Source organism: Schistocerca cancellata, chromosome 3, assembly GCF_023864275.1.
Source record: "Schistocerca cancellata isolate TAMUIC-IGC-003103 chromosome 3, iqSchCanc2.1, whole genome shotgun sequence".
In the NCBI taxonomy this organism is placed as follows: Eukaryota; Metazoa; Arthropoda; class Insecta; order Orthoptera; family Acrididae; genus Schistocerca; species Schistocerca cancellata.
Genome location: NC_064628.1, coordinates 245,308,852 through 245,336,026, shown reverse-complemented (window position 1 = coordinate 245,336,026; position 27,175 = coordinate 245,308,852). Strand labels below are relative to the sequence as shown.

Here is a 27,175-nt window from a genome sequence, read left to right as displayed (position 1 = left end):
GTTTTTTAGGGAATTGACTAGTTTGAACCTGGGACCTGTAGCTGGTAAGGAGACGCCAGACCACACATGACATGTAGAGTTCAGAAGAGTTCAGTGAGACTAGCGATGATATAACCAAATACTTAATGATTTCAGCATCAGCTCCACTGCACTCCCTGTAAAAGAATCTTAATACTAACTAAATTTAGTGGAAGGGCTTCAAGGCTTTCATATTTTTAGTTAGCTGGTAAAATAACGGCGAAAAAGCAGTTAAGTTTACCATTGGAAATTTTATTCTACTCACAAAACATTTTTTATAAATTGCACTATTGATAAAAGGAAATGTTTTAATACAGGATGATAAAAACCAACTGCGTTCAACAAAAATGTGAACGAATATTCAATGAATGAGTTTCCAAGTTCTATAATGGATCGAAGGATGACCTATGCCATATCACATCTATAATCTAGGTTTAAATTAAGTTTCACAAAAGAGAAAACTATCAAAATGGTCTACAGTGACCCTCAACTATCTTTAATTACTTATTTAACTTGTCGTAAATTACAGTGGCTGATGTGGCTTCTCAATAATTATATAACAGAAAAATCATTGTGTTTCAGATTTTAACTTACGTAGCAAACGTGAACACCATGACCTTTAATTGACGATCGACACTAGTATTACGCAAAAAGGGGGTGTAACAGATGAGACTTCTTCAGTTCTGAGTGAAGCTTTATGCGCTGTTATGCGGCATCGCATGCGTTCATTACCTTGTCGTTGGTTAGGCGGCGTCAGGGGGCGGCGGGCGGTGCAGCTCCATACAGCTCGCCATCTCGGAAGCAACTCTCTCCTAACTTCTCCTTACTACAATTTACCGAAGTTGGTTTAAAAAAAGCTATCTGGCTGTGTTTTCAACTGACCAATCAGGGTCTCAATGTTAACCTTGAGCTTCGCCTACAAAAATTCTGTCTATCCAATGAGAAACGTTATACTTTTCGTGGTGGGGCAATGTTTTTAACGTTTGCAACGTAACAGAGACGCGAAAAGTCTCACGCTAAAACTTGCAGCTGGTGTGGCCCTTTTAGTGTTATCGTAAGATCTATACTGTTCTTCTGGAGGGCTCTATCTTTTAACAAGGGCTGGGGGGTGGTCTTGGCGGTCTGCCGGTGATGTGTGTGTTCGTCCCTTATCGTAGGGCCTTCTAGCTTAACACGGTTCTTCTCTCGGCTTCTGTTCTAGTTTCTCCCCTCACTAACATCTCCCATATTGTCTGGGAAGTAATCAAGGTGACTGTTCAAAAAGTGGACTTTCAGGCTCATTAAACATCCTAAAGTTTTAAACTTCTTTAAAATTTTAGCTATAATAGAAACATATTCTGTCTTTTTCACGTCCTAAGAACTTTTTAACGACTTGCTTGAATGATACCCATGCTTATTAGTCATTTAAGGTCATTGAAGATTCAAAGTTAACATCAGACATCAATTTCCTAATGTCAGGTCCGACAAAGACGCATTCTTTTAGTTTAGCTTCTGAAAGGTGTGGAAACTTTTGGCAGAGATACTTAAAACATGGTTCATATTCAGACAAAACCTTCACAAACCGTTTCATTAGGACTAATTTTATATGTAGAGGTGGTAGGAGTACGTTTTATGGATCTACAAGGTTTTTTCGTAGAATGTTCTTCGCACCAGGTTTTAAAGACTCCCTCATAGGCCAGTTCTTTCTGCACCAGTGTTGATCCCTAGCCCTACTGTCCCATTCACACAAGAAACATGGAAATTTAGTAAAGCCACATTGCTGACCAAAGCGCCTGCATGTTACTTTTAGATCGCCGCATTATCATCTAACCTTGAGCAGAATAGCCTTTTTTATTTAGCACTAAATATGTATCGAATATCCAACAAGTATAGATGCATACATGTTACCACTGTGTAATAAAACAGCCTTTAAACTAGTTTTGGGTGAATCAATAAACAATCTCCAGTCTTCCTTTTTGTATTCAATACCAAACTGATTCATCAGACCAGGAATGTCTGAGCAATACACTAAATCACCTTCTTGTTGAGAAAAACTTGGAAAATTGCTGCCCTATCTTTCTATACATGGATATGCTGCTTCCACCTGTCAATAAATTATTTTCTCTTAATCTAGAGCCAAGCAATTCAGCTTTTTTTTCGTTAAGCCCAGGTCCCTAACCAAATCGTTAAGCTCGGTATGAGTAAACAATTTGGGCTCTAGACTTTCTGTATTACAATGGAATTCATCATCATCTGGTTCATCTAAATCACATTGTACATCAGAAAATACTTCTGTAAAACAGAATTTAAATCATCTGGCGCTTGAGGAACTGGTGAATCTACACCGTGATCCTACTGGTCGGATGGCGGACAAAAGGTTAGGGTAGCTTATTACCTTCTTGTTTTTTCGAATTATTGCCACTAATATCAACACTGCAAAAGTAGCAACCAGCAGAATGATTTCTTGGCTCTCTCCATATCATAAGAACAGCAAATCTAAAGGCTTTTTTCTCCTTTTTGGACCATTTTCTCAAATCTTCAACGAACACATTAAATACCTTATGCGGCGCCCAAGATTTATCTTGATCACCAAGTTTTGATCCAAAGTGTGATAGATACATGTTTTTCACAAAGTCTGTAATGTTTCTTTAGTGTTTTTTAATTACAAATTCACCACAAATATAACAAACTGTCAGCAGAGGTTTTGCAACCACGATTAGACATTGTGCTGAGCACATGTACAGGAAACGGGAAAGTGAGGGTAGGTTAACAGTAAACAAAACACCATTTGTTAACACAAAAATATAGCCGACCTTTTTTTTCCAGCAAATGTTGTTCAGCATTGCTACCAACGTCATCTACATTCATTACACCTCCTTTTTAAGTTATTTTAACTATACAAAAGCGGTTAAATTGTTTAAAAATCGCTTAATTTAATAAATTTAACTGTAAAATGTGAAGAAATGGTGGGTGATAGTTTTTTAAGTATCATAGTTGCATTTCCCACCCAAAGAAACATAAGAATAAGGTATTTTCAGCAAGAAAGGTTTTCCATCGTTGGCCTGTGTTATTAATCTCAGGCATAGCCATAATAGTTTAGAAATCGTAATTTTTGTGTAAATATTTTGCCTACATTAAGTTGTATGTAGTTCCAGGTGACAAGCTGTAAAGAAAATCATACGCTGTAAAAACGTAATACAGCAGGAAAAGCACGCTATGTGGTAAGAAGGTATGAATACACAATGTTATGTTCTCTTCAAAAATCTGTAATTAGGATTTAAAAACTAATATTTACGCGTATTTAAACAGTAAAGAACATTCCTTATGTTTAACAGCCATAATAATAAAAAAAACACTGATGCTGCAACTGCAGTTGGGGGAGGGGGGGGGGTTGGGTTGATTTTGGGGAAAGAGACCAAACAGCGAGGTCATCGGTCTGCAACTGCAGTTAAACATGTCTGGGACAAAAACAAAATTGTTTTCTGCTAAAGGCGGACCCCACCCAAAAAAATATATACTCTGTTAATTTTCAGTTGTCTGATAAAAGAGAAGTCATTCTACCTTTTCGAATAGTACTGCTGACCTAGTAAGACGCACTCTTCCTACGTTCCGTATTAAGAGGTCTGTAATAAGTGTTAATTTATGTAAATCGTTTCCAGAAAACAAAATGTTATTTGTTACTATTGAAACCATCTTTTATTTATCGAAGAATTGTTTCCTTTACTGCAGTTATTAAAACTTTTATCAGTTACGATCTTACCCTACTGTTGTCCGTCATTACCGTCGGTACAACTATTTTCAGTAATTGAGGCTCTTCAAGCCCAGATAACGTATTTAGTTTATGCATTTATCAAACGTAATAAAATGTCTGTCATTATTTTCATTTTCTAATGCAAATTTTATCGTACTGGGCCACTAATGTCGACTACGTTATTTTCTTCACGCAGACGCAATTAGAGAGAAAGCTATAACTAAACACAACAAACCAATGTGCTACTAATAAATATACATACACCCGAACCCTGAGGTTTCAACCTCTGAGACAAAAAGAGATAATGTTCTTACATTGTTTTTGCCCAGGTGTGCAATAACACGTCTGCACGGTAATGTAACTGCAACAATAGGAAATAATTATAATCAATTATTTGGCACATCGAAGTATTGGTTGGGTGTAGTTAGCCTGTGTTAAAATTTTTACAGTTTAAAAGATTGTAAGAAGAACTATGAAAAAAATAACCATTACCTGCTTAAAAGGCAATTTCATACAACACACTACAAATACATTACACATAGACAATAACTTATACACTACAACGGTATTCGAACATCGCATGGAGTCTGCCAGGACTCTTCGTACCGACGGGGCAAATCGTCAAGCCCTCAGTGTGACTGTGGCGTTCTGCGACAGATAACTGACAAAACTATGAGGGAGTGCAACAGATTTATATGAACTGAAGGATGCTGCAATTTCATGGCTGGATGGCTTAGACAGTAATATATGATTATGCTTGCTGGCCATGTCCACTCAACTGTATTAGAATAAATTTATTGTTGATTTCGCTTAAATTTTCATTACTTATCTTATTGGTCAGTTTAACGTTCTTTTTATTGTTGAGTTGAATGTCCCTGGTTATCTCAATGTGCAATTTATTGCTCCTTTTTTACTGGTCGTTTTGCAGTCTATCGCTTCATACGTTGCGCTGTTCATTTTACTGCATGTTTTATATTTCTTTTATGACGAATATATTTAAACTTGTTGTATTTCATTTCTTATTCCACGTCGCATGTTTACACATATCCAAATGTTTAGTCAAACGATAAATATGTAAAAAAGGGAACAGTAATTTATTGATTAAAATTTACAGTGGTATATTCGCTTCTGTGCAGGATTGCACATCGGCGGCAGTCCTTTAAGAAAGGCCTTGAATAGTCGACGGCTCCCCTCGGACAACGATGAGGAGCAAGCTGTTACTGCTTCTTCTTCACGCTACACGACAAGGTGTTTTACCGAACGGGTATCTTCAAGCTGGTGCTTCAATGTGATTATTGCTTCAATGATCACGACGATTTTGCCTGATTGGCATAACGATTCTGGACTGTGCGGCCTTCGTACAGAACTTCTTGATCGCCCTTTGTATCTCCTCCCCCTCTCCTTGTAACTCTGGAGTTCTCAACTTTAGTGTGTTCGTCACTACCAAAATGCAAACGAACTTCTCCTCCTGCATGCCAATGTAAGGCGTCACATAAGCCTGCGCACCCCAGAAGATCTCACAAAACTTAATTGGGGCTGTTCTTCCTCATCCACCCTACAGCCCGCATCTCGCACATTCCGACTTCGATCTGTTTGGCCCAATGATGGATGCGCTCTGCAGGAATAAGTACATAGAGGATGTGGAGGTTATTGAAACAGTGATAGAGTGGTACCATGCGGGCATACAGGGCCCCTCCAATAAGATGTCGTAAGGCTGTCACACTGAAATTATGTTAAGAGAAGGGTTTGTAATCAGAAGAGTGAAGAATAATATGGTGTACTGGAATTCTGAATAAAATCAACCTGCTTCGAGAGAAAAGATCTTCCATTTCTTACTGAACGCCCCTCGTAAATCAGTTCACGGCCTGAGTAAGAAAGCTGCAACACGGCTGGAAACATCTATTACTGTGTTGTTTTAAGTATTTTATGAGAGGACGCTAGGGGGAAAACGTTACATTGTTACTAACTACTAACTTTGTGCTCTGCCTTACGGCAGGTCTTGTCATGGGGAAAACCTCGTCAGAGAGGTCCACCGCATGGGCGTCTAGGGAAGTGATTCCAGTAGTGGTTTCCCGTTGCCTTCCACTCATGATGATGAAATGATAATGAGGACTACATAACACTCAATCCCTGACCGGAGAAAATCTCCTACCCAGACGGGAATCGAACCCGGGCCTCTTGGCGTGACAGACCGCCGCGCTGACCATTCAGCTATCGGGACGGTCACATAGTTACTAAACCACTGTTATTTTTACTATTCCATATTTCATTCAAAGGAAATAATAATTTATAGTTTTGCTCTTGTTAATTCAGTTACTAGATCTGCAATGGTATGTCAAATACAAAATAAGTTTTACACCCTACACTGAAAATAGCGGGTTGGCAGGAACTCAAATTGGTACCAATTGAAATCATAAATTTTACGAGGGTTTAGTGATCTAAGGTTAAAGAGGCTGACACTGGTCGCGGAATCGATTAAAAAGTTCTTTGGCTTACAGTTTAGTCGTTGGTTCACTATGAACTTGAAGACACACCTGATGTTTCTAAATAGCTATGACAAGGGGACGACAGAAATTAATATGACAAGGCTTCTATGGGTGCAGAGACAGACCTACAAGACTTTCGTACGATCTTCCTGCAGTACTCAACTGCTTTCTTCGGTGGAGCATCGAAGCCAGACGATGAACGACTGTACACTACAGAAAGATAACTACGTAACAATGTTAAACTCCTGCAACTGACACCCTCTGCGTGATATACAGAATTTTCTTACGGTAGAACCACTACAGACAAGATAGACAAAACTACTAATAAGAAATCGCCCGGACATGGAAGAGTCACTGACGAACAGAGCACAAGTGAGCAAACGCCGTAAATTTAATTACATAAACTCAGCCCGCATAGTGGCTTGTAACATCTCGAAGATATTGCCAGATGTCGCACACACTATGGGTCCACGAACTAACACTGAACTGCAAACACACACACACACCAGTGCCACGCCAGCTGTTGTATATAATAATAAAATGAAATCCTGAATAATCAAATAACTGACGATCCGCTGAAGGTGACAGCGAAAACAAGCGCAGATGGACCTAGGGTGAACTAAATACAAGGACTAACGCAGACGCATCCGTAAACCACCTAATAACTCCCATAAACAACTGTCATAGAAGTATCTCGTAATTGAAGACGTGGGGTCTGACAAATGTGTAGTTACAATGAAAAAAAAAAAACGCCTACCTGGGTCACTTGCAGCGATTTATTTGGATTAACTGTTTCGAAAGGTAATACAAATCTTACGAACAACTTAAATTGGAAGGAACACATGGAAAATGCTGTGGGGAATGATAACAAAAGACTGGGTTTGGGAAGGCTAACCAAAGAGTGCTTTTTTTTTTTGGCAGGTCACTTAGAAAATGTAACAGATATACTAAGGAGACTGCCTACACTACGCATGTCCGTTCTCTTTTAGAATACTGCTGCGTGGTGTGGGATCCTTACCAGATAGGATTGACGGAGAACATCGAAAAACTTCAAAGAAGGGAAGCACGTTTTGTATAATCGCGACATACTCACTGAAATGATACAGGAGATGGGATGGACATCATTAAAACAAAGGCGTTTTTCGTTGCGACGGAACATTCTCACGAAATTTCAATCACCAACTTTCTCCTCCGAATGGGAAAATATCTTTCTGACACCGACCTAAATAGGGAGAAACGATCACCATGATAAAATAAGGGAAATCAGAGCTCGTACGTAATGTCATAGATGTTCGTTCTTTCCGCGCGCTATACGAGATTGTAATAATAGAGATTTGTGAAGCTGGTTCGATGAACCCTCTGCCAGGCACTTAAATGTGATTTGTAGAGTATCCATGTAGATGTAGATGCAGGTTAAAAATAAGAAAGAAGGTTACAATAGTACAACTGAAAGCAATGTGATATTACAGAGATACTTATAATGGCAGTATAAAAATAAAACATCATGATGTAATTTTTGTATGCTGCAAAATGACGTAAAACACGGCTGGCAGCAGTGTGCTCGAAGGTGGCTTTTAGTTACATAAGGGCGCTGAAATATGCGCATATTGTTCAGTCGCTAACAGTAAATTCCCTCATGGCTCCAGTTGTAACATTTACGGAGTGTCCTGTGTCTTCACGCGCTGCTCAACTGCGTTATAGTAGGTATAAATTATTTTATAATGCTTCATTTTTATGCTGCCACTATACGTTTTTTAATGTCATGTCCTATTTTCTTCTTTTATCGGTTACTTGAATCTGAAGGCAACTTGTATTACGGGTCAAAACCGGTTCTTACATGCGATCCAGACAGTGTCTTTCTTCATTATTAGTGGAAATGTCTTACAACACTGTCTCCTGCCTAGTAGCTTTATTTACACCTCAACTGCTTAAAGTGCGTGTAAGGCTTTATTTTAACCACCCTATTGCTTCAGTTACACCGCAGTTGATTACTTACTTCTTCTGCCTACATCTACATCTACATCCATATTCCGCAAGCCACCCGACGGTGTGTGGCGGAGGGTAAAAGTACCTCTATAGGTTCTCCCTTCTATTCCAGTCTCGTATTGTTCGTGGAAAGAATAATTGTCGGTATGCCTCCTTGTGGGCTCTAATCTCTCTGACTTTCTCCTCATGGTCTCTTCGCAAGATATACGTAGGAGGGAGCAATATACTGCTTGACTCTTCGGTGAAGATATGTTCTCGAAACTTCAACAAAAGCCCGTACCGAGCTACTGAGCGTCTCTCCTGCAAAGTTTTCCACTGGTGTTTATCTATCATCTCCATAACGCTTTCGCGATTACTAAATGATCCTGTAACGGAGCGCGCTGCTCTCCGTTGGATCTTCTCTATCTCTTCTATCAACCTTATCTGGTACGGATCCCACACTGGTGAGCAATATTCAAGAAGTGGGCGAGCAAGTTTACTGTAACCTACTTCCTTTGCTTTCGAATTGCATTTCCTTAGGATTCTTCCAATGAATCTCAGTCTGGCATCTGCTTTACCGACGATCAACTTTATATGACCATTTTATTTTAAATCACTCCTAATACCTACTCCCAGATAATTTATGGAATTAAGTGCTTCTAGTTGCTGACCTGCTATATTGTAGCTGAATGATGAAGCATCTTTCTTTCTGTGTATTCGCAGCACATTACACTTGTCTACATTGAGATTCAATTGCCATTCCCTGCACCATGCGTCAATTCGTTGCAGGTCCTCCTGTTTTTCAGTACAATTTTCCATTGTTACAACCTCTCGATATGCTACAGCATCATCCGCAAAAAGCCTCAGTAAACTACGGATGTTATCCACAAGGTCATTTATATATACTGTGAATAACAACGGTCCTACGACACTCCCCTGCGGCACACTTGAAATCACTCTTACTTCGAAAGATTTCTCTCAATTGAGAATGACATGCTGCGTTCGGTTATCAAGGAACTCTTCAATCCAATCACACAACTGGTCTGACAGTCCATATGCTCTTACTTTGTTCATTAAACGACTGTGGGAAACTGTATCAAACGCCTTGCGGAAGTCAAGAAACACGGCATCTACTTGGGAACCCGTGTCTATGGCCCTCTGAGTCTCGTGGACGAATAGCGCGAGCTGGGTTTCACACGATCGTCTTTTTCTAAACCCATGCTCATTCCTACAGAGTAGATTTCTAGTCACCAGAAAAGTCATTATACTCGAACATAATACGTGTTCCAAAATTCTACAACTGATCTACGTTAGAGATATAGGTCCATAGTTCTGCACATCTGTTCGACGTCCATTCTTGAAAACGGGGATGACCTGTGCCGTTTTCCAATCCTTCGGAACGCTACGCTCTTCTAGAGACCTACGGTACACAGCTGCAAGAAGGGGGGCAAGTTCCTTCGCGTACTCTGTGTAAAAACGAACTGGTATGCCATCAGGTCCAGCGGCCTTTCCTCTTTTGAGCGATTTTAGTTGTTTCTCTATCCCTCTGTCGTCTATTTCGATATCTTCCATTCTGTCATCTGTGCGACAATCTGAAACAGCTTTGGAAAAAGACATTTAGTATTTCGGCCTTTAGTCTGTCATCCTCTGTTTCAGTACCATTTTGGTCAGAGAGTGGACATTTTGTTGCCGTCCGGGGTGGCCGAGCGTTTCTAAGCGCTTCAGTCTGGAACCGCGCGACCGCTACGGTCGCAGGTTCGAATACTGCCTCGGGCATGGATGTGTGTGATGTCCTTAGGTTAGTTAGGTTTAAGTAGTTCTAAGTTCTAGGGGACTGATGACTTCAGAAGTTAAGTCCCTTAGTGCTCAGAGCCATTTGAACCATTTTTGACATTTTGTTTTGATCCACCTACCGGTTTGACATAAGACCAAAATTTCTTAGGATTTTCTGCCAAGTCAGTGCACAGAACTTAACATTACTTGTTTTATCTGTACACCAAATATTGGAACTATATTTTTTAGTGATTTATGTGGTGCAGACATGTTTTAAGTACCCTACAGCTTTTAGTTACACCTCGCTTGACTACTTGCATCTAAGTTTTCAGTGTTTCAATTATTAAGCTTTTGTTGTTGTTGTTGTGGTCTTCAGTCCTGAGACTGGTTTGATGCAGCTCTCCATGCTACTCTATCCTGTGCAAGCTTCTTCATCTCCCAGTATCTACTGCAACCTACATCCTTCTGAATCTGCTTAGTGTATTCATCTCTTGGTCTCCCTCTACGATTTTTACCCTCCACGCTGCCCTCCAATGCTAAATTTGTGATCCCTTAATGCCTCAAAACATGTCCTACCAACCGATCCCTTCTTCTAGTCAAGTTGTGCCACAAACTTCTCTTCTCCCCAATCCTATTCAATACCTCCTCATTAGTTACGTGATCTACCCACCTTATCTTCAGCATTCTTCTGTAGCACCACATTTCGAAAGCTTCTATTCTCTTCTTGTCCAAACTAGTTATCGTCCATGTTTCACTTCCATACATGGCTACACTCCATACAAATACTTTCAGAAACGACTTCCTGACACTTAAATCTATACTCGATGTTAACAAATTCCTCTTCTTGAGAAATGCTTTCCTTGCCATTGCCAGTCTACATTTTATATCCTCTCTACTTCGACCATCATCGGTTATTTTACTCCCTAAATAGCAAAACTCCTTTACTACTTTAAGTGTCTCATTTCCTAATCTAATTCCCTCAGCATCACCCGACTTAATCTGACTACATTCCATTATCCTCGTTTTGCTTTTGTTGATGTTCATCTTATATCCTCCTTTCAAGACACTGTCCATTCCGTTCAACTGCTCTTCCAAGTCCTTTGCTGTCTCTGACAGAATTACAATGTCATCGGCGAACCTCAAAGTTTTTACTTCTTCTCCATGAATTTTAATACCTACTCCGAATTTTTCCTTTGTTTCCTTTACTGCTTGCTCAATATACAGATTGAATAACATCGGGGAGAGGCTACAACCCTGTCTTACTCCTTTCCCAACCGCTGCTTCCCTTTCATGGCCCTCGACTCTTATAACTGCCATCTGGTTTCTGTACAAACTGTAAATAGCCTTTCGCTCCCTGTATTTTACCCCTGCCACCTTTAGAATTTGAAAGAGAGTATTCCAGTTAACATTGACAAAAGCTTTCTCTAAGTCTACAAATGCTAGGAACGTAGGTTTGCCTTTTCTTAATCTTTCTTCTAAGATAAGTCGTAAGGTCAGTATTGCCTCACGTGTTCCAACATTTCTACGGAATCCAAACTGATCTTCCCCGAGGTCGGCTTCTACCAGTTTATTAATTAAGCTTTTATTGTTTTTTTTCACTCTTTCAGAAATGTATGCAACGCTTCAATATCTTTTTATCTTAATTATTGAATTGTATTTCAAACATCCCATACCATACTTTAATTTTAATCTACACATTTATAGCTGTTAACATTATGTTGTCTACGAGTTTGTATTTATATAACTTCGACTGATAAGATAAAGTTGCTACTAAGCTCTTCGAAACTTCCTGGAAGATTACAACTCTGTGCCAGATCGGGGCTCGAAACTGGGAACTTGGCCTTCGGTACTGGCGCCAATAACTGAGGGCGGTTGGTTGATTTCGGGAAGGGGACCAAACAGCGAGGTTATCGGTCCCATCTCATTAGGAAAGGATGGAGAAGGAAGTCGGTCATGCTCTTTCGAAAGAACATCCCTGCATTTGTCTGAAGCTATGTAAGGAAATCACGAAAAACCTAAATCAGGTTGGCCGGGCGAGGGTCCGAACCGTCGTCCTACCGAATGCGAAGCCAGTGCGCTAACCACTGCGCCACATCGCTCGGTACTGAGGGCGGATTGTGAGTCTTGCTTCGGTAGCTCGACCGGAAAACGTCATTAGAACCCTTGCCTGCGAAATGCCAATGTTCAGATTCCTGTCTGGCAGACAGGCAACTTTGCCTTAGGTACTGGCGGCAAACCTGAGGGCGGATTATGAGTCTATGCTTCCATAGCTCAATTGCAAACAAAGTCATTAGAGGTCTTGCCTGAGAAAGGCAAAGGTTCCAAGTTTGGTATCTAGTCCGGCACACAGTTTTTAATCTGCCAGATAGTCTCAGATCAGCGCACACTACGCTGCAGGAGAAAATTAATTCTCGTTGACACTTTGTTTAAATCTCTTGTTTAGCTGAAGCGCAACGCGCAAACTTGTGACAGAGGAAGGTGTCCTATCCAAACGGCCGGTTTAACGAAAACGCGCGCTCGTTTAGACAGACTCTGAGTTGTTCCTCAGGAAATGCGATACAGACACAGTTAAAATACGATCACACACAGAACAAAGGTGTCGCACTTGATTCCCCTCGCATACGTACCGAACTGTTATTAAATGTACAGCTTCTAATTGAGGGCCACGTGGGCTGTTGTTATCGTATGCCAGCGAAACTTCGTAGAAATGCTAATGCCGTAATGCAGAACCGATTTAAGCTGGAAGAAAATTTAGTTCCAATTTTGGCCACCACGCCAGGCTGGCGCTGTAGATGTCTCTATGATGGTATGATAACCACACTGTCATTTGACAAGCCATGGCGTGAATGAACAATATGGCTATACGGAAGAGAGGCCGTGCACTGTTAGTGAAACTGTTTTACGCTGGAAGAAAATTTAGTTCAAATTTTGGCCACCACGCCAGGCTGGCGCTGTAGCTGTCTGTATGATGGTATGATATCCACACTGTCATTTGACAAGCCATGGCGTGAATGAACAATATCGCTATACGGAAGAGAGGAAGAAAATTTAGTTCCAATTTTGGCCACCACGCCAGGCTGGCGCTGTAGCTGTCTGTATGATGGTATGATATCCACACTGTCATTTGACAAGCCATGGCGTGAATGAACAATATCGCTATACGGAAGAGAGGCCGTGCACTGTTAGTGAAACTGTTTTACATAAACGGCAGCAATTACAGTGCTGCACTGAGAGTATCGCTAACTGAAAGATCTGAGGAGAAGCCCCGTGTCAAAAAATCGTTTAAAGACGATTATAAATTTTAAAACACGGGTGAGCTTCGTGCGGCACCTGGGGATGAAGGCATCCTATCACTGTGGAAGTTATTGACGAGGTTGCTGTTGCTGTAACTGACCACGGAGTCCGTGCCCCGCGTAGTGCTATTGCTAGAATTGACCCTTCATGGTCAACAGTACGGAAAGTTTTGTGACATGTACGTGCACTGGTACCCATAGAAGACCCAGTGCAGCAACTGAAACCTCGTGATCCCGCAGCGACGTTCTGAATTTACTCCTTTGTTTCTGGCACGGGTCGAAGTTGATGACAAATGGCCGGGCGGTATCGTATTGAGTGAAGAGGCACATTTTACACCACAGGACTCAGTGGACAAACAGAATTGCCGAATCTGGGGTGCTCTTAAGCAGCATGGTGTGCACGAAGAGCCGATGCACTCGCCGTAGGTGACTGTGTGGTGTGCGTTCACAAGCGCCTTTATTCTCAGTCCGTTATTCTTTGAAGAACATACACGCAGAGAGCCCGTCAGATGTAACGCGACGTCTGCACGTTATCGAGACCTCCTTGTTCACTATGTCTCTCCTGTTTTCGAAGAGCGCCAATTGTGTGGAAACAGTTGCTCGCCAGTGAAAGATCTGCTTAACCTTCGACGAATGTGTTATCTCCAGAGGTTTTCCAGATGTATGGGCTGCAAGATAACTTGATCTAAATCCATGTGGCTTTTGCCTCTGGGGACTCTAAAAGAACGCGTTTACCGGCGACACGTTCGGTCGGTACTCAATCTGAAGGTCAGTATAAAAGAACACGTCGCTCAGATTCGACAGGGACACATGCGAGCAACTGTTGATTACGTCGTTTTATGGTTGCAGCAACTCGTCGACATCTCTGATTCTTATATTGATCGACTTACGTAAGCAGCAGTTGGTAATAAAATCAACATTATGCCTTTCTCACTTGTTTCACCTTTTCTGCCTGCGCCCCATTCCTAATCCATTACATATGGAAACATTTGTATATGTCTTTATGTCTCTCCTGCATTCACAGTGCTTGATTTGCACCTGGCGGCCGACATCGGAACTTTTTTTTGCGTAAATCGGCTCAGCATTAACGCATTAGCATATCTACTAAGTTTAGCTGCCATGCGATAATTACAGCCCATTCTCCATCTCTGTGATTAGCTGAACTTTAATTGTAGCAGGAGAAGATTAGTGTTTTACATCCCGTCGACAACGTGGTCATTAGGTACGGAGCACAAGCTCGGATTAGGGAAAGATGGGGAAAGAAATCGGCCCTGCCCTTTTAAAGGAACCGTGCCAGCATTTACCTGAAGCGCTTTAGGAAAACAACAGAAAACCTAAATCAGAATGGCCGGACGAGGATTTGAACCATCTTCCTCCCGAACGCCAGTCCAGTGTGTAAGCCACTGCGCCACCTCGCTCGGTACACCTGAATTTTAACCGTCCGGTAGCTGACAACTGCAGCGACAGGGTAAAATGAATTAGCCAAATATTGAGTGCGGTGGACCCCCACTACACAGGACTAACGCTGACAAGAAGAAAACACTAGGTAATTTTTTTAGAAACAAATTAGTATAATAAATAATGAATCTGCCGGTTCAAACAGAAGTATTCCGTCAAACCGTCCATCTGTCCAAGCGAGGGAGTGAAATGTCCTTAAGGAATTAGAAAGTACACTACTGGCCATTAAAATTGCTACACCAAGAAGAAATGCAGATGATAAACGGGTATCCATTGGACAAATATATTATACTAGAACTGACATGTGATTACATTTTCACGCAATTTGCGTGCATAGATCCTGAGAAATCAGAACCCAGAACAACCACCTCTGGCCATAATAACGGCCTTGATACACCTGGGCATTAAGTCAAACAGAGCTTGGGTGGCGTGTACAGGTACAGCTGCCCATGCAGCTTCAACACGATACCACAGTTCATCAAGAGTAGTGACTGGCTTATCCTGATGAGCCAGTTGCTCGGCCACCATTGACCAGACGTTTTCAATTGGTGAGAGATCTGCAGAATGTGCTGGCCAGGGCAGCAGTCGAACATTTTCTGTATCCCGAAAGGCCCGTACAGGACCTACAACATGCGGTCGTGCATTATCCTGCTGAAATGTATGGTTTCGCTGGGATCGAATAAAGGGTAGAGCCACGGGTCGTAACACATCTGAAATGTAACTTCCACTGTTCAAAGTGCCGTCAATGCGAACAAGAGGTGACCGAGACGTGTAACCAACGGCACCCCATACCATCACGCTGCGTGATACGCCAGTATGGCGATGACGAATACACGCTTCCAATGTGCGTTCACCGCGATGTCGCCAAACACGGATGCGACCATCATGATGCTGTAAACATAACCTGGATTCATCCGAAAAAATGACGTTTTGCCATTCGTGCACCCAGGTTCGTCGGTGAGTACACCATTGCAGGCGGTCCTGTCTGTGATGCAGCGTCAAGGGTAACCGCAGCCATGGTCTCCGAGCTGACAGTCGATGCTGCTGCAAACGTCGTCGAACTGTTCGTGCAAATGGTTGTTGTCTTGCAAACGTCCCCATCTGTTGACTCAGGGGTCGACACGTGGCTGCACGATCCGTTACAGCCATGTGGATAAGATGCCTGTCATCTAGACTGCTAGTGATACGAGGCCGTTGGGATGCAGCACGGCGTTCCGTATTACCCTCCTGAACCCACCGATTCCGTATTCTGCTAACAGTCATTGGATCTCGACCAACGCGAGCAGCAGTGTCGCGATACGATAAACCGCAATCGCGATAGGCTACAATCCGACCTTTATCAAAGTCGGAAACGTGATGGTACGCATTTCTCCTCCTTACACGGGGCATCACAACAACGTTTCACCAGGCAATGCCGGTCAACTGCTGTTTGTGTATGGTTAATGGGTTGTAAACTTTCCTGATGTCAGCACGTTGTAGGTTTCGCCACCGGCGCCAACCTTGTGTGAATGCTCTGAAAAGCTAATCATTTACTTATCACAGCATCTTCTTCTTGTCGGTTAAATTTCGCGTCTGTAGCACGTCATCTTCGTGGTATAGCAATTTTAATGGCCAGTAGTGTAGTTCGACCGTGTACGGTCATTCCCAGGGATTAACGCGGGAGGTTCGGACTGCCTCCCTACGAGAACATGTGAAGTCCCCTGCTGCTGCTCTACCAGCTGTCTGCCAGCTGAATCTAAGTGCAATGGCAGCTGGTTGGGTTTACGCTACCGTGCGCCTGGTAGTGCGGGAGACGCTGTTGAGGACATTGGTCCGGTAGCTGGCGCTATAATTACCTGCTGCTGCATGTGCGTGGATGCTGGCGCCAGTCAGGGGCCGCCTGTTCCGCTTATCCTCTACACGTAACAGATCATCACCTGCGACGTCCATATGTCGGCTGTCAGGAGTAGGAAAACTTTTCTTCCCCCTCTGACAAGAGGTGCTGGAAAAAAAAACACACGAAATTCTTGAGTAAGATGATCATGACATTAAAATTCTGGCTGTCACAATGGATAAGATAGGAAACCTTTGCTTGGTAGATGTAATTCCAGCCATGATAAATTGTTATAGTCGTAAGAAAAACTTTTCGTCGAAGATTCAGGCTAGCAGGAGCAAAGCTATCACGTCTTCTACAGCGAATAATAGGATGATTGCTATCCACATAATCCTGAACACAGCGAGGGGAAGTAAATGAGATAACTAACGTGCTATCCTCTTGACAACTCGTCATCCAGGATGCTCACCAGTATAATGTGCAGAAGAATGGAAAACAAAACTGAGGATCTGATAGATAACAATCGGTGTAGCTTTAGGAAAGGTAAATATATCACAGATGCAGTTACGCTTGATAATGCTGTAAGAATCATATGGCTCTGAGCACTATGGGACTCAACATCTTAGGTCATAAGTCCCCTAGAACTTAGAACTACTTAAACCTAACTAACCTAAGGACATCACACACACCCATGCCCGAGGCAGGATTCGAACCTGCGACCGTAGCAGTCCCGCGGTTCCGGACTGCAGCGCCAGAACCGCTAGACCACCGCGGCCGGCCTGTAAGAATCAAGATATGCCGCTCTAGAAAGATTGTTTCACAACGTAAAGTCGTGCGAGTTTTCTGAGATTCTCATGAATGTAGATACATATTATTGAAAGACAAAATGCACCAGGAACACAACGGAACAAAAGCACTTAAGATCAGAATCTGCAACCCATACCAATTTGAATCAATGAGAAGTATCTAGATTCAGAGGGGAGCTACGTTAACTGCCATAAGTTCTTTTGTCAGCGTGAATGTTTCATAGACAACATTCTCATATTATTCGGAAATGATAAAATAAAATATTAATATTAGTGTTTGAGTGTAGAACAAAAAATCTTCTGCCACTCTGAGCGAGTGTAGGAAAATAAAATACGAGGAGCCTTCAATAAGTAACCAACACATTTTTTCTCGGTCAATTTCGGATGAAAAAATGACCAATTCGTTGTCGGACATAGTTGAATATTCCTGCGTGAGCCCGTATAGTTTCATGAAGTTGCGATCTGTGCCAGCGCTGGACGTAGCCTTTAAAATAGCGTCTGCAAAGGAGGGGCGTTCCAAGCAGAGAGCTGTCATTGAGTTTCTTTTGTTGTAAGACCAGATCACGGAGATATTCATAGGCGCTTGCAGACTCTGCGGGGATGTGGAAGTAAACAGAAGTACGATGAGTGGTGAGGCGACGCGTCTGCCGTCTCGCAACAAGGTCTCGAGGACCTGTCTGATCTCTCGCCTGCTGACCGCCCACAGCCGTTACTCCTGCAGTGTCGGAACGTGCGGACACACTCACTGAGGTGATCGACGGATCAGAATCAAACACCTTGCCGCACAGTTGCTGACACACTCGTCCATCAGTTCGGGTATTCAAATTCCAGCCGGGTTCCTCGTTCCTAACAGAAGACCATAAAGAGCAGCGAAGGACATTTGTGCGGAATTGTTTGCATGTTACGAGGCTGATGCTGACAGGCTGCGCCCCCGAGAGAAGCTCAAAAACTTCACTGGACTGTTCTTCCTCATCCACCATACAGCCCGGATCTCACATCTTCCTACTCCCATCTGTTTGGTCCAATGAAAGATGCACTCCTCGGGAAGCAGTACGTGGATAACGAGGAGATTATTGATGCAGCAAGACGCTGGCTCCGACGTCGACCAGGAGAGTGATACCACGTGGGCATACAGGCCCAACCAAAAAGGTGGCGTACGGCCGTCGTTTTGAACGGAGATTATGTTCAGAAATAGGTTTTTATAGCCAAAAAAGTGGTGAATAATGTAGTGTATTGGAATCCTGAATGAAACGAACCGGCTTTCAGAAAAAAAAGTGTTGCGTTCCTCTCATATAAAATGCGTTAAAATTTTCTGCTAGAGTCCAAAATCTACACACAGAAGATTTCTGCGTTTCTAATAGCAGATAAGAGAAAGGATTAAAAAATATTACAACAGAGAAACGTGGCAGCCTGAACAGTGGGTTCAACAAGAATGAGACAGCCACACAGCAACGCACTAAAACCTTAAGCTTAAAAACATAGACTGAAGTTTAGACAGTAAGTTAATAAGTTAGTAAAATGTTTTACAAGATTCATCTCTATTTCAGCTACTATGGAGGGCTTGTCACAATTGCTATGGAGGGCAGGTCGTTTATAAAGTTAGTTACTGTGAAAACATAAAATGGAATACTCTAAACTATGTCATATGATGATTTTTACGACTAAAGCATCACGGAACTTGGGTTTCTCAATCCAGAGGATCAAGAAATTCGTAAAATGAGAGGAGACGACGCGGTGCATCTTTCTTTCAAAATACTTTCGAATACAAAGCAAGGTACTTATTATTACTTCCTCCAACAAATTATATCTCGCATAGCGACCACGAGGAAAATTGATACGTATACAGAGAAGTACCTAGGATACTCCTTCTCGAGCACTGCTCGCCAACCAAAAAAGGAAAAAATACTGCTACGGAGAGTGGTTGAGGGATGGCGGAACCAAGAGTAGGTGACAAGGTCTTGGGCGTCCACGCGTCATCACCGAACATGGTGGTCGGTGCTTTGCCGCTCTAGGCAGGAAAGGCAGCAGTATGTGGCCGATATGACGACAAGCACATAGCTGATGCAGGCAAAAGTGCTACCATTCAGTGCGTATTATCCGCAGCAGATTACCCTTACATATGCCGGACATCGATTGCAGTCGTCACTGAATCATCGAGACTGACCTGCGTTAATGGAAACGTGTCACCTGGACTGATAAATCTTCTTTCTTGTGACACCATGTCGATAGTCGTGACCAGATACGCCGTCAGCCAGGAGATCAGATTGGTGGAGAAATATACTGCGTCACGGCTGAAGTCAGTGGAGGACAGTGATCGGGAAGGTGGAGAGGGGGGGGGGGGGGCGTGAATCGTAGCAGCATGAAACCTGTGGGCTACTTGAACATCGTTACAGACCATCTGGAGCCCTCTATACTTCACGTCCTCTCCGTCGGCGATGATATCTTCCAGCAGAATAAGTGTCCTTGTCACGAAGTCAGAATCGTGTTATATTTTTTTGAGTAGCATGATAGTGAACTCATGTTCATGTCTTGGCCACCAAATTCGCCTGCTCTGAACCCGATGGAACACATGCGAGAATTACGAGGCCTGTACAGACGATTCTGGCACCACATACCTGCAGGGATCTACCAAGGACTTATCGAATCACTGAAATCGCTACTGTACTGCGTTCCGAAGGTGGATCAACACGTGGTCATAATGTTTGACTCATTGTAGTCCAAAATGCTTTCCTACTAGGCATCCTGAACAGAGCCTACATACATATTGATGATCGCAAGCTGATGTACGTGCGATAGCTCATATTGTAAGCATCCCATCTGAACAGGTACATGAAGTTCTCTAACCTTATACGAAAATTCCCTGTGAGCACTGAGTAGTGCGATTGCTAACTTTTGATAAAAAACGGAATCTGAAGAGCATTTCACTCCACAATGTCGCCGTCTACGACACTTTCATGAGGATTTGTTAGTATGGCTTTATCATGGTCAATTCTTTTTCATTGTAAGCGACAGTCAAAACCATGGCCAAAACCTCTTGAATGTTCACCAAACGCAGATAAAACAAATTTATATTTTTTTCAACATTATTCACATTATTTTATAATATTACATTTGAAAGTTATTATGATGAAAAGACGCGTGCTTTTACACGATCTTTTATTGAATTTTCAATGTTATTTCATTGGTTACTAATTTTTATCATCACAGTAAATGTTATAACTATCGTCAAGTAAACGATCAAAGGCATAAAGTTTTTCTAAAAGTGTATGCCTGTCGTGATTTCCGAAATAGCTGTCATCGAATAAAGTACCGAGACCTGCTTTGCACCTGGGCGCTTCGAACTGCAGACACAGATTTCAGGATCGAGGGACAGCCTTGGGAAGCCCAAGTCAAACATCGATAGATAAAGGTGTAAATAACTTCATTCAATAATACAATGAGTTACAATATGCCAGAATATGATCGTAATGGATGATTAATCGCCGGGTATGCTTTCGACACTACAAGTTGCAGGATGGTATTTTTCATACATACACGGAAAACGTAAATTAAAACGGAATCTACTTCATCGAATGAATGCAGTTTTCCTGCGTGCACAAGGAACCATCAGAGAGGAAAAACAAAGTTCGTTGGCATCTTGAAAAATTTCTCATTTTTCCGACAATTTGGATGCAAACCACGCGACCATGCGTAACGCAGTACTTTATAAATATCGGTGCTGAAAACTGGCCATGTATTTCAACAGCATCTTTACGAGAAACAATATCTCGTTCATTGTCAATCAAATATAAACAAGTTTAAAGGCGGTTTATACAGTTTTTAACTTGCTTGTAGGAATAAAAGTCGCATTATATTTTTTGCAACAACAAATACTGGTAAACAACCCAAAAAACATTGGAAATTCAGAGAAGTTCATGCAAATACACGTGTCTTTTCGTCATATTACCTCGTGAATGTAATATGCACGAAATAATATGTCTAGTTTTTTTGATAAAATCATAAATTTAAAAAAATTATCGAGACTCGATGGAGCGATTGTAGAGCTTGAATACTCACCACATGAGCGCCGCCAGCTCGAACTAAGGGTCGCAACGCATCGGTCCACTCACTGAAGAGTAAAACTTCTCTTGCAATTTTCTCGAACTCTCCTAAGCAGGAAGCGTTACTCCTTACATTTTATGTTGTTCTAATTGACTATTAAAAGTGTACAAAGTCTGAAGTAAATGCGTTATCCGAACGTCGTGGATTGCCCTTGCTAGTTCCGCCAACACGTATCCCCTGGTATCCCCGTTTTACAGTTCTGCATACCCTGGAGGTCTGCCACTAGCACGATAGGATATTAATGACAAATGGCTTAGCCTAGGGGGTTCTTTTCAGCGTGCACACCGCGAAAGAGTGAAAGATTAATTGCGAAAATATTCCCCCCTCGACTGTGGCTGAGCCACTTCTCCGCAACACCTTTTCTTTCAGGATTGGTTGTCCCGCAAGGCATGCAGGGGAACCTCTTTCAAGTTTTGTTAAAGTTCGTGAGAAGTACTGGCGTAAGTAAAACCTTGAGGGTCGGTCATGTGTCACGACTGGATAGCTCTTGTTACTATTATTTTAATTTACCCTTTTCTTTTTATTCTTATTAGTAGTTCTGGTAATTCACTCTTCCCAATGGATCATTGCATTACCTGTGGCGAAGTGGTTACACGACAGTAGCATCCCTGTAATGGACTGGCCTGCACAGAGTCCTGACCTGAATCCTATGAAACACCTTTGGGATGTTTTGGAACGCCTGCGTCGTGCCAGGCCTTACCAACCGACATCGATACCCCTCCTCAGTGGAACACTCCGTGAAGAATGGGCTGCCATTCCCTAAGAAACCTTTCAGCACCTGATTGAAAGTATGCTTGCGAGAGTGAAAGCTGTCATCATGGCTAAGGGTGAGCCAACAGCATATTGAATTCCAGCATTACCGCTGGAGGGCGCCACGAACACAAAGTCGTTTTCAGCCAGGTATCCAGATACATTTGATCAGATAGTATATCTTATAATTCTTGGTGGGAAGTACCACTTTACTTCAACAAGTTTAACTCTGAAAAGAAAGGTGGAGAGTCATCGGCTTTGACATAAAGTATCAACCAAAGCTCCTTCTTTGCCCATGAAAAAAAAAAAAATCAAGGAATGCAAATGTTTTAGTAAATCTTCTCAAGAAGAGAATTTCTTTAGTCAACTGCTAACACAGACGAAACTGATTGTGACGCATCTAAGGTGGGTTAAGAAAAACAAGTATAATCTGTAAGGAAATATAGGAAACATACACTATGTACAAGAACCAACAGGCAACAATAGGAATTAAAGACCAAAGAGAAACGCTCGCATTGGAAAGATTGAAAGATAGGAATGCAAACTTTCGCTCGTAAAGTAGGTTAATGTTAAAGTTATCATCTAAAATGTGGAACAACGAAAAAGACGAAGTGAAGGAACACTACCACCTTGGAAGCAAAACAACAGATGACGGACGAAGCAAGAGGGGATACAAAAAGGCAGACTAGTGTAGGCAAAGAGGGGATTCTTGGGCAAAAATGTCTACTAGTATCAAACATTAGTCTTAATCTTAGAAATAAGTGTTGGAGGACATGTTTCTGGACCACAGCATTGTATGAAAATGAATCATGGATTATGGCATACATAGAAAATAAGAGAATCGACGCGTCTGAGATGTGGGGCTGTAGAAGGATGCTGAAAATTTGGTGGGTTCAAGGAATGAGGAGGTTGTCGCCAGACGTGAAGAGGATAGAAATATATGGAAAACATGGAGAGGGAGATGTGACAGGAGGGTAGGACATGGATCAAATCGTCAAATGATTGGACTGCGTTTGCCACGAAATTAAATTCCTTTTAAAACATCATGTTTATTATCAAAATTATGTTAGACTAATATTCATTATAGTTAAATGGACTCAACTGCTGTGGTTATCAGTCCCCTAGAACTTAGAACTGCTTAAACCTAACTAACCTAAGGACATCACACACATCCATGCCCGACGCAGGATTCGAACCTGCGACCGTAGCAGTCGCGCGGTTCCGGACTGGAGCGCCTAGAACCGCACGGCCACCGCGGCCGGCTCATTATAGTTATCAATAATAAAATAACTTACTCAGTTAGTAGATTAATGCACGACACAGAGTGGTTAACACTTGGAAAACAAATATACACTTGAAACAAATATATGAACATTATCTTTCCCACACTGTCCATCCATTACACACATACTTTGTGCCATGTACCAATCCTGTTTGACAGTAAAACAGACATATACGTAATAAATGCTAATTATATCATAAAAAACCTGCCTAAAGTTGGAGATATTTCGAGCTATGGACCAGAAATTGCTTCATTACTTGCTTCAAAATAGATAAATGAACTCAGTGACAATGTGACACAACAGTAACTATATAAGGGCACTATAGTACTTTACCCAGTGTTTTTACACTCAGGTGACGAAAGTCATGGGATGGCGATATCCACATGTACAGATGGAGGTAGTATCGCTAGTGGACAAAGTTCGTTCCAGCACATTTTGTTAGTGCAGGTTGCGTATATTCAGGTGCAGGCATACATTCCGCGGGACCCTTGATTGATTTATGACCTTAATCTATTGTTCTGATAAATGGTTTATGAACCCGCCATTCCGCATCCACCTCCCCCATACCTCTAGAAACCTCCAACCCTCCCCCTCCCCTTCGCCAGTATAAGCACACCTTTGATGTCAAATTAAATTACTAATTGAATAAATCGATCAATTAATTAACCCTTCCACACCCACCTCCCATTATGCCTCCCCTCCCTCACTTGGAAACTGATGGGAAAAAGACTCAGTTGATTGGATATTTGATGACAAATAGATTGCAGTGTATGCAATATTGTTTAACAATTTCTGGTAGACAAGGCAATATGGGATATAAGACACTGTTTTGAGCACAGTTTATGTATTTATTCAAAGAATTTGTCAGGAAATTAACTGCACTGTATAGAATACTGTTTATTTCAACATTTTCAGGCTGAAAAGGCAGTATAAAGTATTCAAACAATTGTGGCACTTTTTTATTCAGATAGTACAAATAATATTGCCATTAAACATCTTCACACACAATTACACTTTTAAAAATCTTTTGTACCAATCACAGGGCAATGTGCACCCATGTGCTGACTGCTTGGCCAGGTTGCACAAAATGTCAGTGTCCGAGAAACTGCACTTCAGAAGCCTGAGCCCCAAAACTGTTCTCGGCTCTCACACCACCAGCTATCTCATGTATTACCAAGAGTACAGGACAGGGGAGAGGTACACAGACCAGAATATGCGCTAATTCCAAAACAAACCATCATGTGGTAGCAACTCTTTGGTACTGATACCTGAGAAATTCCTGTCGAAACACATGTTCTCCTTCTCTCTCCCTCTCTGTCTCTCTCTCTCAAGTGGTTGCTTCCGCCGGCCGAAGTGGCCGAGCGGTTCTAGGCGCTACAGTCTGGAACCGCGCGACCGCTACGGTCGCAGGTTCGAATCCTGCCTCGGGCATGGATGTGTGTGATGTCCTTAGGTTAGTTAGGTTTAAGTAGTTCTAAGTTCTAGGGGACTGATGACCGCGTAAGTTAAGTCCCATAGTGCTCCGAGCCATTCGAACCATTTTTTTTGGTTGCTTCCTGTTTGTGTGAGCCAACATATGCAAACACACACAATTCAAGATATCCCTCCCCACCCCTCCTCCATTCCACACTCCACATGCACCTCTCGCCACTCATGCAGACTTGGTCTTGGTTGCTGGTACATACCTTTGTCCCCACACTTCCACTTCTATGGAAACCTGTTGTGCATGGAATGAAGACATTTGAGAAAAAGTAGGCAGCATCTGACATTTGCCACACTAACCCAACCTCTGTCCTCAACAAAGCAATGTATACCTGCTAAATTCCCAACTCTGCACTTCTTGGAAATATTCCCACACTCGATTAGATTCACTGACTAATTAATTAAATCAATGCATATGCTATGTCCTGCATTACAGGACTAGAATATTAAACTCATTTTTGGCTCACAATGGTGTGCTAAGACCATGCTCTAGCTCTGTCACAGGAACTTTTGAACTCTCTTAAATTAAACAAATGTCTTGTCACATATGAAGTCTCTCAGGGTCACAGCACAGAGGTGTTGTAAATATCAGGTTTATATCCTGATATCGAATTGGTAAAGTGATACATCACTTCATAAATTCGATAATATAGCTTATTTCATTACGAATACTATCTCTGAAGGTGGGAGATTGAAATTCTGTTAAAATTCCTCTCAGCAACGAAAAAACGCCTGATCAGCGCTCCAACTCTTGAATCATATCAGTGGTACTCTCGCGCACACTTCCACCCGCCTGGCTGCACGTCACTGATGTCAGATTGATAGGCTAGTTAATTAAATTGATCATGAGAGTCCCTTTGCATGATGAGTAATTTTTTTCCTGCAGTCTGATTACGCTCGCCAGATAACTGTTACATACACTTTTGTGACGCCCCTTTGGGTTCCCACAGGGTAGGTAGACACTTCCTCTGATACCAAAATGAGTGGTAACCATCGAAAAGATGCTGAAGACAACCAACGCTAATTGCAGTCAGTATCTCAGTTGTCTTGTCACATTGGTGGATCAAGCCACTTAGAATTCTGATATACTGCTCCCGAACTAATGCTGCTGAGATCTGTGGGTCTATGGGCATTGTAGGATGTTTCACTCTCTTCTTCACCCCCTTAGTGCCTCTTCTACCGGGTTCCCATGTAAACAGCTGCCTCCGCCGCCACCAGGTCGCGAACCTCCTCCCACGCATCAGTGCTTTCCTCTCCCAGCCATCAATGCACTGCACGCCGTGCTGAACAAGTATTAATAATTCCAGACTTACAAAAGCTATACTTCCCAGAAGGACAGAGTACTTAAGTCACTGGGGTGAACAACAGGTTGTAGAACACTATACTTCCCCTCGTCCCTCTTGCAAACCAAAACGTTCTGTGATGTGCTTTCGAAATATCCTAGAAAGGCTGATGCAGTGAGAAATAACAAAATATCTGTCTACTGATCACCACATCCTAAATCTGTATGAGTCTGCAGGCGTAGATTTCCCTCAGGATACAGCCCTACAGAATATTTCCTATTGGCTTCCCCAAATTAGTGGGTGCATGCTTCGAGAATTCTAATGGGAATCTCTGGAGGGAAGATGATGTTTTCGGGGAACACTGTTGAGAACCGACATTTGAAGCTGACTGCAGAAGGTTTCTCCTGCCGCCAACGAAATTCCGCATGAGGACCACGAAGATAAGATAACAGAAATTAGCGCTCATGGAGAAGCATATAGGTAGTCTTTTCCCCCTCGCTCTTTTTACGAGCGAATTTAGAAAGGGAATGACTAGTAGTGCTACAGCGTACCTTCCACCAACGCTGTACTATGGCTACCGAAGTGAGCACATTGATGTAATTGTGACCTTGTCGTAGCTGTTACAATGTCAGTCCATCCATTTGTGGGCACACAAAACTCATGGAAGTATGTTGTCTCTCATTTATTGAGAAAACAAAAGACAGAACTTCTGCTATTGGTCGTTTCTCGATAAAAATCTACATATTAGCTCCTAATTTTTCTTTGCAGTCATTTTGTGAGACGTGTGAGAAGTTATAGTATGTTTACCCACAACACTTAGAAAAACGGTCCAGAGCTCACCCCTCAACTACCGTTTTGTCAGAGTATTGCTTACCTACTGTTTTCTCAAAAATCTTCCATCCAGTCTTCGATATATAGGATTTGAATCCACCTG

At 42.2% G+C, this 27,175-nt stretch overlaps 1 long non-coding RNA gene across 1 annotated transcript in view; it reads right to left on the bottom strand.

Annotated features, from left to right (window-relative positions):
• Positions 1-4,062: 4,062 nt before the first annotated feature.
• LOC126176753 (uncharacterized) overlaps positions 4,063-27,175 on the bottom strand; it is a 31,488-nt gene continuing 8,375 nt past the window's right edge. Inside the window, exons 2-3 of the long non-coding RNA XR_007535653.1 lie at positions 16,559-16,704; positions 4,063-4,109 (exon numbers count right to left, since the gene is read on the bottom strand). This is a non-coding gene — a long non-coding RNA (uncharacterized LOC126176753). The remainder of the gene's footprint in view (positions 4,110-16,558; positions 16,705-27,175) is intronic.